Source organism: Nicotiana tabacum, chromosome 7, assembly GCF_000715075.1.
Source record: "Nicotiana tabacum cultivar K326 chromosome 7, ASM71507v2, whole genome shotgun sequence".
NCBI lineage: Eukaryota > Viridiplantae > Streptophyta > Magnoliopsida > Solanales > Solanaceae > Nicotiana > Nicotiana tabacum.
The window spans coordinates 19,334,793-19,351,990 of record NC_134086.1 but is presented as its reverse complement, the minus strand read 5'-3'; the positions used below and the strand labels follow the sequence as shown (position 1 = coordinate 19,351,990).

Below are 17,198 nucleotides of genomic sequence, written 5' to 3'. Positions count from 1 at the left end.
GCCGTAATACCTGCGGAAGTTGAAATCCCGTCCCTTTGGATTGTCGCTGAGGCTGAGATTGATGATGATGAGTGGGTCAAAACCTGTCTGGAGCAGTTGAACTTGATTGATGAAAAAATATTGGCAGTTGTATGTCATGGCCAGTTATATCAAAAGAGAATGACAAGAACATACAACAAAAACGTGCGTCCCCGGAAGTTTGAAGTGGGCCAGCAAGTGCTGAAATGCATCCTTCCACATCAGGTTGAAGCAAAAGGCAAGTTCGCCCCGAATTGGTAAGGGCCATTCATTGTAACTAGAGTATTGTCCAATGGTGCTTTATGTTTAACAGATATCGAAGGAAAATGCATAGACATGGCTATCAATTATGATGCAGTAAAAAGATATTATGTATGATTTCTTTGGTATAATTGATTGATTGCTTGTATTTGTTATTATTTCGAAGATTGAAATGACGAAGGCAATTTGTTCTACTATCTAAACACTTAACCCTTTGTTCCCCTTTTTTAGCCTTATTTATTTCTTTCATACCCCTCTTTTGGTATCAATAATGAAAAAGAGAGAAAAAGAAAGAAAAGAAAAGAGAAAAGAAAAAAAGTGGAAAATATAACAAATAAGGAAATTCAGGTGTGAACTATGTTTGACCTGATCCCTATTAAGGGTATGTAGGCAGTTTTACGGCTCGGTCAAAGTGATATAAAATATCCAAAGATCCCCAAACAAGAAACTGGAGCAGAGGTTATATTTGTAATAAGAAATGTGATTCCAAAGTTGTAATTTTAAACCCATGTCAAATGATTTTGAGCCTTTGATACCCTTTCTTTCTAATCCCATCCAAAAGCCCATATTACGGTCCAGAGAAAAACCTTCTAATCAGTTTTTCGAAAGATGACAAGTCGAACAAACAGAAGTGATTCATATCAGGGTAATACTCCGGTCCAAGCAGGGAAATTAATGAAAATGAGAGAGTCTTGTCGGTGAAACCCTTCACAGGCACAATAAGATGATGGAAGTTGAGAGAAATAAAATGAGAGAGTCTTATCGGTGAAAACCTTCATAGGCACCATAGGGCGACGGGAGTTGAGAGAAACGAGAGAGTCTTATTAGTGAAAACCCCTCGAAGGGCACTATAAGGCGACAAGGAATTGAAAGTGGACAAACGAGGTAAGGTTGACAAAAATGATCCGTCGAGGCATCAAGCAGAACAAAGATGTTGATTCGGCAAAAGAGTTGGGTTGCAGGACCTTTTGAAATGAAAAGTAAGGCCATCAGAAAGATTGATTGATATAATAGACTAGGTTGATTAATACGAAATGCACGACATGATCATTGAGATCGGTTATACCATTCAGATAAGTCCTTTTCCTTTTCTTCTCTTCAAACAATTCTTTAGGAAGAATTTTCTTTTTATCTTTTGAAGTCATCATCTTTCATTTCTTTTGGTTAAAGATTTTTTTTATATATAGTAGTTTGTTTTTTAGAAGGATTTTCGGAGCTTACTACCAGTTTCCAATATGGTGCAAAGTAAAATGTGGATAGGACAGGCCAAAGATAATGTGATGGGATGGGAAAGACGTCATTATAAGACCAAATGATGGATTACTCTAAGATGTCGTGGAAAGTATGGAGTAAAAGTGGAAAATAACGGTTGAGAAGTTGGTGAATACAGAAGCATCAAGAAGGTCGGAAGTTATCAGCCAAGTTTCAAGATAGTCGAACAACGCATAGCATGGAAAAAGAAAAAGGGAAAAACATCCTCAGCATGAACGTCCCCTGCGTTTTAAACTAACAAATTTTCTTTGATTGGAAGCAGGGACAGGAAATGTTACTGATGACGGAAAGACATGCCACAAGAAAGATTGTCAAACTGGGGCAGAAAATTTTCTTTCATTTCGAAAATTTTCTGGAAGTCTAACACAAGTTTTGAGGGAAGCGGTATCCCCAACAGTTTCGGAAGAAGGCAATACAAGTTTTGAAGAAAGCAATTTCGGGAGGAAGATAACACAAGTCTTAAGGGAAGTAGTTCCAGAGGAGGAAAAACACGAGCTTTAAGGGAATTAGTCTTTGAAGGAGGAGAATAACATATTTTTGAATGAAACACCAGTGTTATCCCCCAACAGTTTTCAGAGGAATGAAACACCAGTTTTGAGGGAAGCAGTTCTGAAAAAAGATTATTCAAGTTAGAAGGAAAATGGTTCCGTAGGCAGGAAGGAACAACGGCAATAGAACATATTTCTAAGAAGTAGTTGAAGTCAGGAGCCCGCCTGGAGAATGGAGGTGTTACATTTTTAAGAAGTTGTTGAAGTCAGGAGCCCGCCTGGAGAATGGAGGTGTTGTATTTTTAAGAAGTTGTAGTTGAAGTCAGGAGCCCACCTGGAGAATGGAGGTGTTATATTTTTAAGAAGTTGTTGAAGTCAGGAGTCCGCCTGGAGAATGGAGGTGTTATATTTTTAAGAAGTTGTTGAAGTCAGGAGCCCGCCTGGAGAATGGAGGTTGTTATATTAAGAAGTTGTTGAAGTCAGGAGGAATGGAGGTGTTATATTTTTAAGAAGTTGAAGTCAGGAGCCCGCCTGGAGAATGGAGGTGTTATATTTTTGAGAAGTTGTTGAAGTCAGGAGCCCGCCTGGAGAATGGAGGTGTTATATTTTTAAGAAGTTGTAGTTGAAGTCAGGAGCCCGCCTGGAGAATGGAGGTGTTATATTTTTAAGAAGTTATTGAAGTCAGGATCCCGCCTGGGGAATGGAGGTATCACATTTTTAAGAAGTTGTTGAAGTCAGGAGCCCGCCTAGAGAATAGAGGTTGTTATATTTTCAAGTTGTAGTCAAAGTCAGGAGCCCGCCTGGAGAATGGAGGTTGTTATATTTTCAAGTTGTAGTCGAAGTTAGGAGCCCGCCTGGAGAATAGAGGTATTATCTTTAAATTATTTATTGAAGTCAGGAACCCGCCTGGAGAATGGAGGTATTATCTTTTTAAGTCGTAGTAGAAGTCGGGAGCCCGCCCGGAGAGCGGAGGGTTGCAACAAAGATCCCCAGCGTAAATTAAAGTTCAGAAGTCGGAAGGGAGGCAACACTAGTCAGAAGGAGGCAGTTCAAGCTTCGAAGAAAAAATAATTTGAAGCTCACAAGAAGGAAATAAGCAGTTCAAATGTGGAAATCAAGAGAAGACTACGAGTCCAGACAGAAAGAAAGAAGCATCAGAGGAAACACCAGTCAGCAAGACATCAAAGCAACAAGAGACACAAGAGCAAGTCTGAAGATCTAGATAAGATTTTGTAATTCATAGACTATAGTTTAGTCTAGCTTCTCGTTTTCTGTTAACATGGTGTAATAAGGAGGTCAGTAAGTAGCGGAAGCAGTATCAACCGCAGTAACAGTAAATCCACAGCTCCATGTAGTCCCAGCTACCAAAACATCCCGAACTAGATTGACTTGATTCCCTTTTTAGCCAGGGATATGTAGGAAACCTGCGAAGCAGAGGTTCGGTCAACTCTCTTTCAGAAATATGCTTCACACGGAGTAGCCAAATGGGCAAAAATCGCTCGTATCCGCTCACTTTATTTCTGCACGAAAACTCTTCATGTTTCCGGACAAAGAGGGGCGGCTGTGAGCACGTGAATTTTGCCCTACAAGAACTACTCCCAAAATTCAAAATAAGATAGTTTTGTGTTACTTGTGATTTATTTGTATTTGTCTGTGCATGTTTATTTTTTACTTTAATTAAGAAAAATACAAAAATATGTGTTACATGTGCATTTATGATTTAATTTTATAATTAGGAATTAATTAAACAATATTTGGATTTGCGAGAATGAAAATCACAAAAAATATGTACTTGGCATTTTTTAGCATTTAATCTCCAATTGTGTGATTTTATTTTGGTTGGTATTTAATGGTGTGATAATTGTTATTAGAAATTAATTAGTATTTTTTAATTGGTTTATAATTTAATTTAGAATTTTAGGAAAAGGAAACCGGACTGGGCCAAATTGGCCACAACCCAGTTCTCACCCAAAAAATCAGCCCAATACCCGCCCCAATCCAGTCCGTCTCCGGATATATCCAAACGACGTCGTATCTGTCCAATAAATCCAAGCCTTTGATTTGTTTTGATCGAACGGTCCAGATCACCCCTCCCATAACCCGTCTTTGACCCATTCCTTGTACCCGGTCTAACCCGATCCCCTCACAAAACCAAACGACGTCGTTTCTCATTAGTGAAGTAATCCAGGTCGTTGATCGTGAATGATCCAACGGCCAAGATCAAATCCCCACCCCACTATATATTCCTAAAACCATACCCCCCCCCCCTTCACCTCTTTGTCTCTAAGCCTTAGAGACCAAACGAACCCTCCGCCCCTTACCACCGTGTTCCGTCCACCGGAAATCGCCTCACGGCGGTTCCGGTGGTCCAAACGACCCCATATTTACACCGTTGATTCTCCTTCACCTCAGCATCTCAAATCCCTAAACCGTTCCTTTCGAATCACTGCCAAAATCGTTGAATCTTCGATCGAAATTTGACCCCGAACCCTAGTTAACCCAATCAACCCAAATTAACACCCTGAAGCCACCTCCCTCTCCTCTTCCTTAATCCGTGATTCGATACCCTCGAATCAAACCAGAACCTGTCGAATAATGAATCTAAGTTTTGAACCTAAAACTGTAGAGTCAAAGATTCGCTGATACTTTAAGCTAATTTGGACTTTATCCGTGTGTTCTTGATGAGAACACACAGTTAAAGTCAAAATCTGGTTTAAAAGTTGAAGATTCGAAGGTTTTCTTCAATTACTAATGACCGGTGAGTCCTTGTCCTGATTCTATGTTTGTATTCTATTAACTCTTATTCTGATATTCGTCTTCTTCGTCTCTTTTTCTGTTTATGATCAATTTCATTTGAAATTCCATCAGTTCCTTGTATAGATTATTTTCATTCACTGTGGTTTCTTTAGGATTGGTTTTGCGGATTTGTTTCATACAATTAGGATATCAGTTTGTTTTAAGGCATTGAAATTACATCTCGTTTTTCACTTAGTCATAACAATAGGATTAGTTCAATGGTTTGGTATAACTTCTTGTTTTAATAACCAACTGACTAGTATAAGTTTAGCGCGAGGGGTTACTAATTGAGTCTGACAACAAATTGTAGTGGTACACTATTGAATTAATTAAAAGCACTAAGTTAGTGGAGGGAATTAAAAATTGAAAAGAAATATCAGTAGTGGGAATTACATTTGTTTAAGGACCTTTTAAGAGCTAGAAATCAGAAAACAACATGGGCTAATGATAAAAGTTAAAAGGAGTGCACATGGGAGGGAATAAACAGGCTGAACAGTGGAAAAATTTGAATAAAAAAGAGTTTAACATTGGTCTTTAAAAGGGGGTCTTTGATCAGTTCGAAAAAAGGAGAGAGGAAGAGAGTTTAAGAGTCGGGGAAGACGGGACGAAGAGAGAACGGTTTGGTCTTCAGAAATAAAAGAAAACAATTCTGAAATAGGAGAGAGGGAGGATCCAGAAAAAGAAACGAATAAGGTTTTCCTGTTCCATTGAATCTTCGTTTTCCTTTCTTGGTCAATCGCTGAAGTTTTCAAGTCTTGACATAGTTTCTGACTTATTCTGAGAGTTTATATAGAGTGATATTGAGTTTTGGAAGAGTTTCTCTGTTTCAAGTTGCTAAGAACCACAATTCCATTGGATTTTCAAGCTGGTTGTAGTGTTTCAATCTATAAATCTAGGTTGTTCTGTTGTTGTTCATTGCTTTCACCTTCTTTCCTTTTGCAATTTCCAGGTACTCCCCTTGATCTCGTATGAACTGTAAAGGATCAATGTAGATCTGATTTGGGGGATTAAATGATAAAGTGCTGTTTGGGTTGATCTCTGATTTCTTCTGTTCTGTTTTGGTTTAAAGGTGTAAAACAGTCACGTTTACTTGAAACTTGTATCCTTTGTATAATTGGACTGTTCAAACTGGAATTGTTTGTATGTTGCTTCATTAGTTTAGTCCTAGTGTATTTTAAATTCCTATAAATAATCAGTATTTTAGAACTTATATTGACTGGAATTACTCATCTCATACTCTACATCAGGGTATCTATGAGATATGAGTGTTGTTGAAGAGCTGCGATTCAATTAATTAATTCACAGTTCGACGAAGATTTTAAGCCGTGGTTTTACGTATTCTAGTATCACTGGTGAATTCCAAATCGAGTTACCTAACGTGTAGGTCATTTAAAATGAAGAGAAAAGTCACCAGTTATGAAGATTCAAATAACCTTGAGTTCAGTTTCAACAAATTTGCTTTTGTTTCGTCAAACAATCAATGTGTGTTGCTTAGCCACAACAAATTTGAATTGAAGTGCCTTCCAAAAATGAATTTGTTTTACTCATTTTAATTGTGTGACAGATTCAGCTTGTTTGGTTAACCATGTATGAATCAATGAATATGCATGTGATGATTCAAAGTTAGCATGTTGAAATTAGCATGAATTCAGAAATGATTATGTGTTCACCAATAATTGAGCCCGTTGTGAGTTAAAATCAGTAGGCTGAGATTCAAATAAAATCAGTATGGGATCTAGGCTCATTTAGGAGCCTAAACGTGACAGCCTCTGTTTGAACAAGATCTGGGCCTGAATTTGCTTAAGGCCCAGCGTCAGACAGCCCTTCCCCTCTTGTAAGGTTAAACAATTCTCCTTCTTTTGGGCTGATTTTGAAGCCCAATCTGCTAAAGATACTAGGTTGTTTATTAAAGCTTTTTTGATTTAATATTGTGATGTAATACTTTCAATGATGGTTTATTAACAATGCTAATTAATTAGGGCCCTTTTAGAGACAATACTTAATAGAAAAATCATAGTTCTTTTAGGTTGGCTTTAAAATAAATGAGGTGTGTCGCGCCAAACAAATATCATACATTGCGCGGCCCTCTTAATTATAGTAAAAATATTTTAGACCTCGGGACGTGCCATTTAGCGAATTTTATGGCCTCCCCCAAAGTTAATAATACGCTAGTTGCTTTAGGCCCGACATTTAATAATATTACCTTCTTAAAATCGGGTGCGCATTTATGTGACCCAAATCCAAATCTCAACAATGTTAAAATATGTCAAAGACCACAGGTGCATTTATGTGACGCGGTTCAAGACGTGTTTTAATAACGTTGCAATCTTCCTAAAAATGAATAAAAGCGGTTAAGGTTAAGAATGCACATAGGTTTGAACATGTACTAAAATCAGATAATTAAGCCGAATATGACAGTTGAGCGACCGTGCTAGAACCACGGAACTCGGGAATGCCTAACACCTTCTCCCGGGTTAACAGAATTCCTTATCCGGATTTCTTGTTCGCGGACTGTAATACAGAGTCATTCTTTTCCTCGATTCGGGATTAAAATTGGTGACTTGGGAAACCCTAAATCTCCCAAGTGGCGACTCTGAAATAAATAAACAAATCCCGTTTCGATTGTCCTTTAATTGGAAAAAACTTCTTTACGCCCCTTGCGGGCGCAGGTAAAAAGGAGGTGTGACAGGGGTGTATAGGGACAACTGCTTTGATGCACAATATCTAAAGATGCTAACAACTCATTACAGCTAGAATTAAAAAACTCTTTCACATTATCAGATCTTAACACTTTCACATTCATGTCAAATTGGGTCTTTGCTATAATAAGAAAGTCTTCCAGCACTGTTACAACTTCAGACCTTGATTGGAATAAGCACACCTAGGTATACCTACTAAAATCATCCATAATCGTAAGAAAATAATGTTTTCTATCATATGTAGGAAATTTGTGAGGACCTCAAACATCAAGATGAATAAGCTGGAAAATACAATCAGTTTTACTGCTGCTAAGAGGAAATTTCAATCTGCTTTGCTTAGCTAAAGGACACACTTCACAATTGTGTTGTAGACTATCTACTGCTTTATTCTTCAAGGCAGAAATATGCTTCATTGCCATTATTGATAGATGTCCTAATCGCATATGCCAAAGACTGTTTTCATCATTCCCTTTGGTAACCATTGCTGCTATATGCTTCTCTCTCCACTTTAGTATATAAAGTTCATAATCCTCTCTACCAATCCCCATCACCTTCCCATTGTAAAGACCCTGCAACACACAAAAGTCAGGGAAGAATAGGGCACAACAACTAAATTCCTTGGTCAATTTGGAGACTAAAATAGGTTAAACTTAAAATCAGGAACATATAAGACATCCTTCAATTCACATCCTCCTAGGATAGATGCATTTCCTTTGTGTGTTACTGAACATTTGCTACCTGTTGGAACCTGCACTTTATGGTTGCTTTGTTGATTAATATTCTCTAAATTAGATAAGATCTCCTTATTACATCTAATATGATGAGATGCTCATGTATATATTATTCGCTCACATAGAGATGTATTGGACAGTAATGTGGTTATACCTGCCATAAGTGCCTGACCATCACCTGCAGGTGTTTTGTTCAAAAGATCTAATATCTGCTTGTACTGGATTTAAGTAAAAAATTGTCCAAGTTGTTGTCCTTGAGAGGAACCTGCAGTCTCTTCTGAAACCATGTTAGCATAAACTCTGTTTCCTTGGCCCTGTTGTTTCTTCTTGCTTTTAAAATCAGGAGGATACCCTATGATTTTGTAACAATTTTCTTTGAGATGTATTTTGTATCCACAGTGCTCACAAACAATCCCAATCTTCTTAGCCTTATAGCCTTGATTTTGTCCTGCCATCATAGTCAAGGGTTCACTATTCACTTCAAGCACACCTAACTCACGTTGGCTTTCCACTTGAATAATCAAAGCATAAGCCTGGTTTACAGTCAGCACTGGTGTTTTCAGCAATATCTCGCTTCTTACTTGGCTATAGTTTTCATTAAGTCCAACTAAGAATTGCAGTAAACGTAAATTCTTAAATTGTTTAATGAAAGGTCTAGTCTCTTCACAATCACAACCTGGTCCTGGAACTAACAGATCTATTTCATCCCAAAGGTCTTTCATTTTTGTATAGTACGATGTTACAGAATCAGTACCTTGCTTTAGCGATCCAATTTGTATCCACAGAAGGTAAAAACGAGTAAGGTTAGATTTATCAAACCTCTCTTTGAACTCGTTCCGCACTGTCTTTGCATTTGATGCATAGATGATACTCGGTTGTAATTCTGCAGACACTGTGCATCCTATCCATGAAAGAACCACTACGTTGCATCTTTCCCATTGATTCGCCAATTCTCCTTTGTAAGAGCTTTTCAAGCAGGTTCCTTCAATGAACCCTAGCTTGTTCTTCACCAAAAGTGCCATCCGCATCGATCTACTCCACAAACCTTAATTTTCAGGTCCGCTGAGCTTGATATCATGCAATGCAACTCCAGGTGTGTCTGCAGATGCTAAAAACAGAGGATGATTGTGATCAATTTGAAGACTCGTTGTTTCTCCCATGGTCGATCAAATTGAAGCTTCTAACGGAGTTCGATGTTCAGATCTTACGGATTTACATCAACCCGCTCTGATACCATGATAGAATCTAGACTTGCATGAACAATTAAACCCTAGTTTCTAGAGAATTCAGAGAATGAAGAAAGGAGGAAGAAAAGAAGAAATCGATTTCTGATTTTGTTATCACTGTACATTCCAAAATACAGTATTTAACCATCTTCTAACAGCTTAACTAATCACTCACGTGTAAATCACATGTGTGAGTGTGCATTGTCTAAAATGTCCTTCTTACATTCTATCTTTTAACTCTCAATACAATCCATTAACTGTAAATTCGCTTATATAATTTAGTTATATATTACAAAACTGAGAGGAATTAGAGAAGAAGAACAAATGAACAAAAAACATGTGTAAGCATGAAGATTGTCTTTCAATAGTTCATGAATATCGTTTCATTCTAACAATATTTTACGGTATGTGCACATTATTAGCGCCTATTTACAAATAAAATAAATATGATACCTTGAAATTCACATATCCATCATTCCAATGTATCTCTATCTTCTTTTCACATAGAAGACTTATGTAATGATCATAACATTGTGTACGTGCGTATTTTAATTCACATCAAGAAATTCTTCATGAACCTTAGAATCCAGATATCCAACATTTTTAAATGTTCTTTAACAAATAGTCATTAATATTGAATCCAACAGGGGTGAAAAGCTTTTCACGTTCCCACCTTACACGGTCTGCTTTATACAAATATGGGAAATTTGTGACACTCCAAAAGCATTTTGTGCATCTTGATCTTACATTATAAGCCCAAAAAAAACCATGGGTACGTGGATTTATGTATAAATAACACCATCTCATAGGGAAAGCAATTTGAGTGATGTTAAATTTATAATTTGTTCCTGGTTCAAGCCTTGACAATCTGTTATATGTGTCAAAATCTCTACACATGTAATAGATTGGTTTGCTATTATCATTGGCTAAAGTTACCTCAATATTGGGAAACATTGTCTCCATTAAATTGGTGTTTGGTGTAGCATCTGAAAGAGGTAAAGCAAAGAAAATGATCAGAATTACAAGGATGAAAAGAGGACAAGAGTTTGTAATGGTATTGTTTTTCGCCATGATAATATTTTGTTTTCTTTGTCATGGCAATTGTTAGGTTAATTGGCAAGAGAGATTATAAGGATTTGTGACTATGAAAATTGATGGCTTTTCTTTGTTTTCGGTATTCGTGAAAGCTTTTTTTAGATGGGTGACATTTTTGGATGAAACTCCCTTTCATTTCTCATTCTTTCCAGGTTTTCAAGTTCTACTTAGAATGAGAATTAAAGGTTGAGATTTAATTACAAAGCAAACTCCTGATCGTGGTTAGAATAACAAATACTTTCATTATTTGCTGTAAAAAAATTTGCACTCCCACCATTCTAGGCAAAAGATTATGTAATCCCTATAAACATTCAAAGAATCTTTTCTTTCCTATTTTATTATGAGCTCTTTTTTGGGTTTATTTTTAAATAGTTTTTTGCTTTTTGGGTACGACGTTTTTTTTTTCTTTTTCATTTAATACTCTGTTCGTCCCTTTTTGCTTAACCTACATTCTTATTTGACCGAGACTTCTTAATTATTTTTTCTTACTTAATTAAATTAAAAGAATTGACTTTTTTGGCTAATTTTCCTATAGTTCGAATTCTACTTTTAATAGGAGAAATTAAGTTAATACTAATGATGGGCCCATAATCAAGTATATTAACCTCACTAGCTCTTAATATCTTATAAATAGAGATGGGAGTCGTAAAAACTAAAAACTTAATCTAGTTTTTAGGTGGCACTCATTACTTAGAGAAATCTCGAGTATAATTAACTGGTGAATAATAACCCCTCGAACAGATTAAAAAAGGTAGACACGATTCAGAATAAAAACCTCAACACTTTCTGTTTGAACAATGATTGTCAATAACTTGGACACGCACAATAAACTTGTACCATCTACCATTATGCATGTAAAGGACCCTTACCTTAGAGTCAGTAAGTCAAACTCAAAAGTCAAAGAAGTATATGTGCGGCCTTAATATTACCATGAGTAGTTTTTCCACGAAAAAATATATGACATACGTATTAGGTTAAGGTGGAAACTCCTTAACTTCTAGAGCTCAATTTCCTCATGGATTAGGTCTTAAAATCGGTAAAGAGAGTTCAATGATTTGACCGATAAAATTGGTCCTTATTTCACAAAGTAATTTTGTAGTTTTTACATGGTTTGGGTAAGGAAATGATTTATAAGAGATAAAAGTTTAATTGATTGGAAAATCCTAAATATAAGACTTTCCATATAATTCACATGAGGAAATATTTTAACAATTAAAATTTTAGTCGATTTTGAAATCCTAAATATTAAAAAAATAATTAAATGACTATTTTGTCCAATGTGAAATTTAATTATTTAAAAAAACAAAAAAATAAATGGCATTTCGCTAAAGCCTTCGTACTTTTAATATAGTGTAGATTATTATTACTATACAAGTGATGACCATTTTAGTACTACCGGATAAGCCAACATTATGTGCATTTTTTGAGTTTAATTTAGGGAGAACTACACATACATAAGTACAGCCCATAACCTACATTACAACATAATGGCATAGATTCAACTTTACAAATCTATAGCCCAAAAATATTAGGCTCAATTTAACCTTTTTTGATTTGTGTGTGTAGTCCGTATTTCTTTCCAGAAGGCTTTTATGTTAAAAATTAATAAAATATAAAATGTTGCCTTACAAATCCATTTGAGTTGACTTCGGTCAATGTTTTGAGCAAACGGATACGGATCCGTATTTTGACTGTCCTGATGGGTCCGTATCGTGATTTGGGACCTGGACGTATGCCCGAAATCGAATTTGAAGGTCTCCTAGCTCGAATTATCGCTTTTTGTCGAAAATTGAAAGTTTAAAGGTTTAGTGACATTAAAGATTTGACAAATATTTGATTTTGTTGATACCGGATCAGTATTTTGGTTTCGGAACTCGGTATAGGTGCATTACTATATTTATGACTTTTCTTCCAAATTTGGTGGAGAACAGAGTTAGTTTGACGTGATTCGGACGTCCGGTTGTTAAAATAGAAGTTCCAAAGTTTTCTTAAAAATTTTAATTGATTTAGTGTCTAATTCATAGTTCTAGGTGCTACTTTGGTATTTTGATCACGCGAGCGAGCTCGTATGAGATTTTTGGACTTGTGTGCATATTTGATTTGGAGTCCCGAGGGCTCGGGTGAGTTTCAGATAAGCTACGGATGGTTTAAACTTAGAAAAAGCTAGTTTTTGGACTTCTGCTGGTTTCTGGTGTTTTCTTCTTCGTAATCACGAAGGTACTCTCGCGATCGCGAAGAGTAAACTGGGCTGGGGAGGATTTTGTTCTACACGAACGCGTAACATTGGGGAGTCTGCTTTTTGCGAACGCGGCGACTCAATCGCGTATTATTACAGAGGTGAGGGGCTGGGAAATATACTTACTCTACGCGAACGTGTGACCAGGATCGCGAAGGCTAGGGTGCTAAGCCTACATGAACGCGTTGAGTAACTCGCGATTGCGTAAGCCATCTGGGTAGTGCCCTTCACAAACGCATCAGGTTTCACGCGAACACGATGAACACCTGACGTTAGTGATAAAAACAGTTTTAAAAACGGGATTTTATTCATTCTTTCAAATTTTCAAACCTAGATAATTATAGAGGCGATTTTCCTAAGAGCTCTTCTTCTCCAATTTGTTGGTAAGTGATTCTAACCTGCTTTCTTTCAATTACCCATTGCATCTCATAAGATTTTCACCTAAAATCAAGGATTTCCATAGTAGAAATTGGGGGTTTGGATAGAATTAGGGATTTTTATAAAATTAGAATTTAGACCTCAAATTGGAGTCGGATTTCGAAATAAAGTACATAATCGGGCTAGAGGGTGAATGGGTAAATGGATTTTGATCCGAACCTCGAGTTTTGATCAAGCGGGCTCGGGGTCGATTTTTTACTGTTTGGAGAAAAGTGTGAAAATTCTAAATTTATGCATTGTAATTGATTCATTTAGCAATATTTGATATTATCGAGTCAATTGTTGATAGATATGAGTGGTTTGGAGGCGGATTCTGGGGGAAAGGCCCCAGTAGAGCCCTGAGTTGACTGCAGAATGAGGTAAGTATTGAGTTTAACCTTGATTTGAGAGAATTAGGAACCCTCAGACTATGTTCTATGTAAATTCCATGTGTTGCAGCTTATATGCGAGATGTTGAGTGCTTATACTCCACCGAACTACTTGTTTTCCTGATTTTAAGCTTTTCTTTAATTATTTCCTTCCCTGCCTTAACTGTTATGTTCTCTAAAGGCCTTCCATGCTTTATTTGCTACTTGTTAATCATTGTTTCTCCTGTCAAAAATGTTGGAGCTTTTCATGCTTTCATGTCTATATGCTATTGCCTTAATTGACTTACTTGCACTTTTAATTGTCATTTACTGGACTTGTCTTATCGTTTAACATTTCATATGTGAATTCTTAATTTGGTACAAGGCTTGCTTTCTGATTCAACTTCATATTCGCCAATCGTAGAGGTTCTTGTGATTTGAGTTATTAATTTGACTGCTTTCATTGAATACTTGTACTAATATGGTGGGATCGAGTTGTACGCCACAACAAGTGGAATAAGGATGGATTGATATGGTGGAATAAGGGTAAATTGTATTGATATGGTGGGATCGGGTTGTACGCTGCAACATATGAAATAAGGGTGGATTGATACGGTGAAATAAGAGTAAATTACGATACTAATTTTGTTATATGGTGGGATCGGGTTGTGTGCCGCAACATATATTTATTTATGATTGTTGATATTGTTACGGCGGGATAAAGAAGGATTGTATTGTACAGTGGGATCGGGTTGCGCGCTGCAACAATCTATGTGTTTCTATTTTCTTCAGTTGTGTTGGTTTTCAGTATTTTCATTTCAAACTCTAAGGATTGGTAATTCTGATTGTCACTGGTTTATTTCTTGAGGCTTTAGCTATTATCTTCAATTAATTGTCTTATTTTATTCCATATTTCCTTCTCTTGTCTTTATTATATACTGCGTACAGGTTGTAGTGTAAGTGACCTGCCTTAGCCTCATCACTACTTCGTCGAGGTTAGGATCGGGACTTACAGAGTACATGGGGTCGGTTGTACTCATACTACACTATGCACTTCTTGTGCATATTTTGGAGTCGGTTCCAGCGGAGGTTATTAGCGTGCTCGAATTGGACAGCTTTGTGGAGACTTGAGGTATAGCTTCTCAGCATCCACAACTCCTAGAGTCCCCTATCCTTTTATTTAGTTGTGTACTTTCCTTCAGACAACTTTATGTTTTATTCAGACCCTTGTTTGTACTATTCTAGTAGCTCGTGCACTTGTGACACTAGGTCCAGTGTTGTATCAGATATTTTAGTTGTTATAGTTTTAGCACTTTACTTTAGATTATTACAGTTATTTCGGTTCTTTCTCATTATTTAATTTAAACTGTTGAAAAATGGATAAATTGTTCTAACGCTGACTTGCCTAGCAAACGCCATAACGGTCCCGAATATTGGAATTCCGGATCATGACAGTGTTTTTTGATTCTTTGCCCGTAACCAGCCTATATCGATCATATACATTCCTACTAAAGCTATAAAAATGAAAATTGGGTACAATGCAACTCGAAAACCATACATTTTCTTCCACCCCAAGTTCCATAAAACATATATTAAGAACAAATAAAAAAAAATTGCTACAAGTTTGTGATTTGACAGAGAAATTAACAAGAAAAATCGATTTATACGTAGATTGTTCTAGAAAAGCAAGAAAATACAAAAATTTCAATTTTAATTTTAACGGTAGTACGTGTATAATAATGTATAATTTTGCATAAACTTGTATATACAACAACAACAACAACAACAACAACAACAACAACAACAACAACAACAACAACATACCCAGTATAATCCCACAAGTGGGATCTAGGAAAGGTAGTGTGTACGTAGATTTTACCACTACATAAGGAGGTAGAGCATAAACTTGTATATGGAATGTATAATAATGCATTTCAGAAAAATAAGAAAAGAAGGAGAAGAAAAGAAAGTTTCAAACGTGGACGTCTATTATACACCACCAATGTATATACACCCATATACACTGAATGAAATATATAATTAAATAATATTACACACAAATATACATCTTATACACATTTATATATAATTATATACAATTATACAATATTGTATAAGATTGTATAAACACCAGCTATACGATATTTAGACTAAAAGGCATCTTCTATCTACCACCACACCTCCGCTTTAACACCGAAATCACCAAAAAAAGAAGAAGAATTATTTCAAATCTGAAAGTCTACAACTCTTAAATTTGAAGCTTCTCATTCATGTTCAAATCACTTCTACACCTTCAAGGAATGCAAATCAGCTTCAAATGAGTTTAATAATGATTTATTTTGAAACTCACCATTAACATATTTGAGAAGTTAGAATCTAGAGGATCGAAATTCGTGGGTGTTGTGATTTGTATTGATTGATTGTTGATTGTTGGAAATTAAACCAAGATTAATTAGTATTACTACGCCGTCTAGGATTTGGTATTAACTAATTTATTTAATTTATTTCTAATTAGGATTCATAACCAAAATCATGTAGGAATAGGTTTTCTAGATTCTAGTCAAATTTGATTTTGTTGTATTATAAATAGGGGTGCCATTACATATTTTCTATTGTAGAGAGGTAGTTACGATGTAGAAAGATCCAAGAGTTTATGAGTTGTGAAAAAGCCTCCTACCAAGTTCTCTCCCTAGTTTAATAAATTTCTTCTATATACCTTTTGCTGAATTTTTTGCTTGTGCCTAAATTATTCTTCGGGGTATTTCAATTCTTCAAATTGGTATCAGAGTCTGAGTGAGATCCTGTCAGAGTTAGTGGGAGCTCCTAAAAACTATGGATACTTTATTACCTAATTGTCATGTTTGTGTGTTTGATGGTAAAAGTAATTTTGAATTTTGGTATCAAGTGATAGAAGATTTTTTTTAAGGCTATTGGATTATGGTCCACCATTGGTGAAGGATTTGAGGAATCCCCAGAAGGTACAATGTTGACGGGTGATGCAGTTACGCAATTGGAGAAGAAGAGATATTTAGATTATAAGGCACACTGCTATCTCACCATCAAGGTCGCATTGCATGTATCTAAAACATATTTGCATGCAAAGTCATCAAAGGAGACTTGGACAATCTTGGTGAAGCCATATCGAAGAGCTACTAACATAAAGAAGGAGAAACTACAAGAATTTAGGAGTCAATTTGAGTTGGCTTACATGAGACCAACAGAGTCTTTTTTTTTTTAAACTACCATCATCTTAATTATTCAAATCAAAATTTAAAGCATCTACAATAAAGGATGGAGGGCTAGCATTCCACTCCACTGAGCCTGACATAGAATCAGCCACTCGTGCTAAGGCATGAGCAACCTAATTCGTAGACCTTCGAACAACAGACAAAGACAGAAATTGAAAACCTTTTAAGAGGTTTTTACAATCAGAAATCACGTCAGATAAATATGAGTAAATATCTTCGGCCTTCTCCAACGCATTCTACTATCCATCTCGAGCTCTATCTTGGTGTCTTCTTAGTGAATCTTCAGCCAACTAAGAGTTTCCTTTACCATCAATGCCTCTGCCATCATCGAACTGAATGTTGC

The 17,198-nt window shown here is 36.2% G+C and overlaps 1 long non-coding RNA gene across 2 annotated transcripts; it reads right to left on the bottom strand.

Annotated features, from left to right (window-relative positions):
• Nucleotides 1-7,636: 7,636 nt before the first annotated feature.
• LOC107830364 (uncharacterized) lies at nucleotides 7,637-10,710 on the bottom strand. 2 transcript variants are annotated; one of them, XR_001658135.2, is made up of 4 exons: nucleotides 10,428-10,708; nucleotides 9,085-9,373; nucleotides 8,420-8,713; nucleotides 7,637-8,103 (listed from the first exon to the last, which is right to left on the bottom strand). It is a non-coding gene; the product is annotated as an uncharacterized LOC107830364 (long non-coding RNA). The 2 variants fall into 2 exon arrangements; XR_012711319.1 differs by having other exon boundaries at nucleotides 8,420-9,373; nucleotides 10,428-10,710.
• Nucleotides 10,711-17,198: the final 6,488 nt, after the last annotated feature.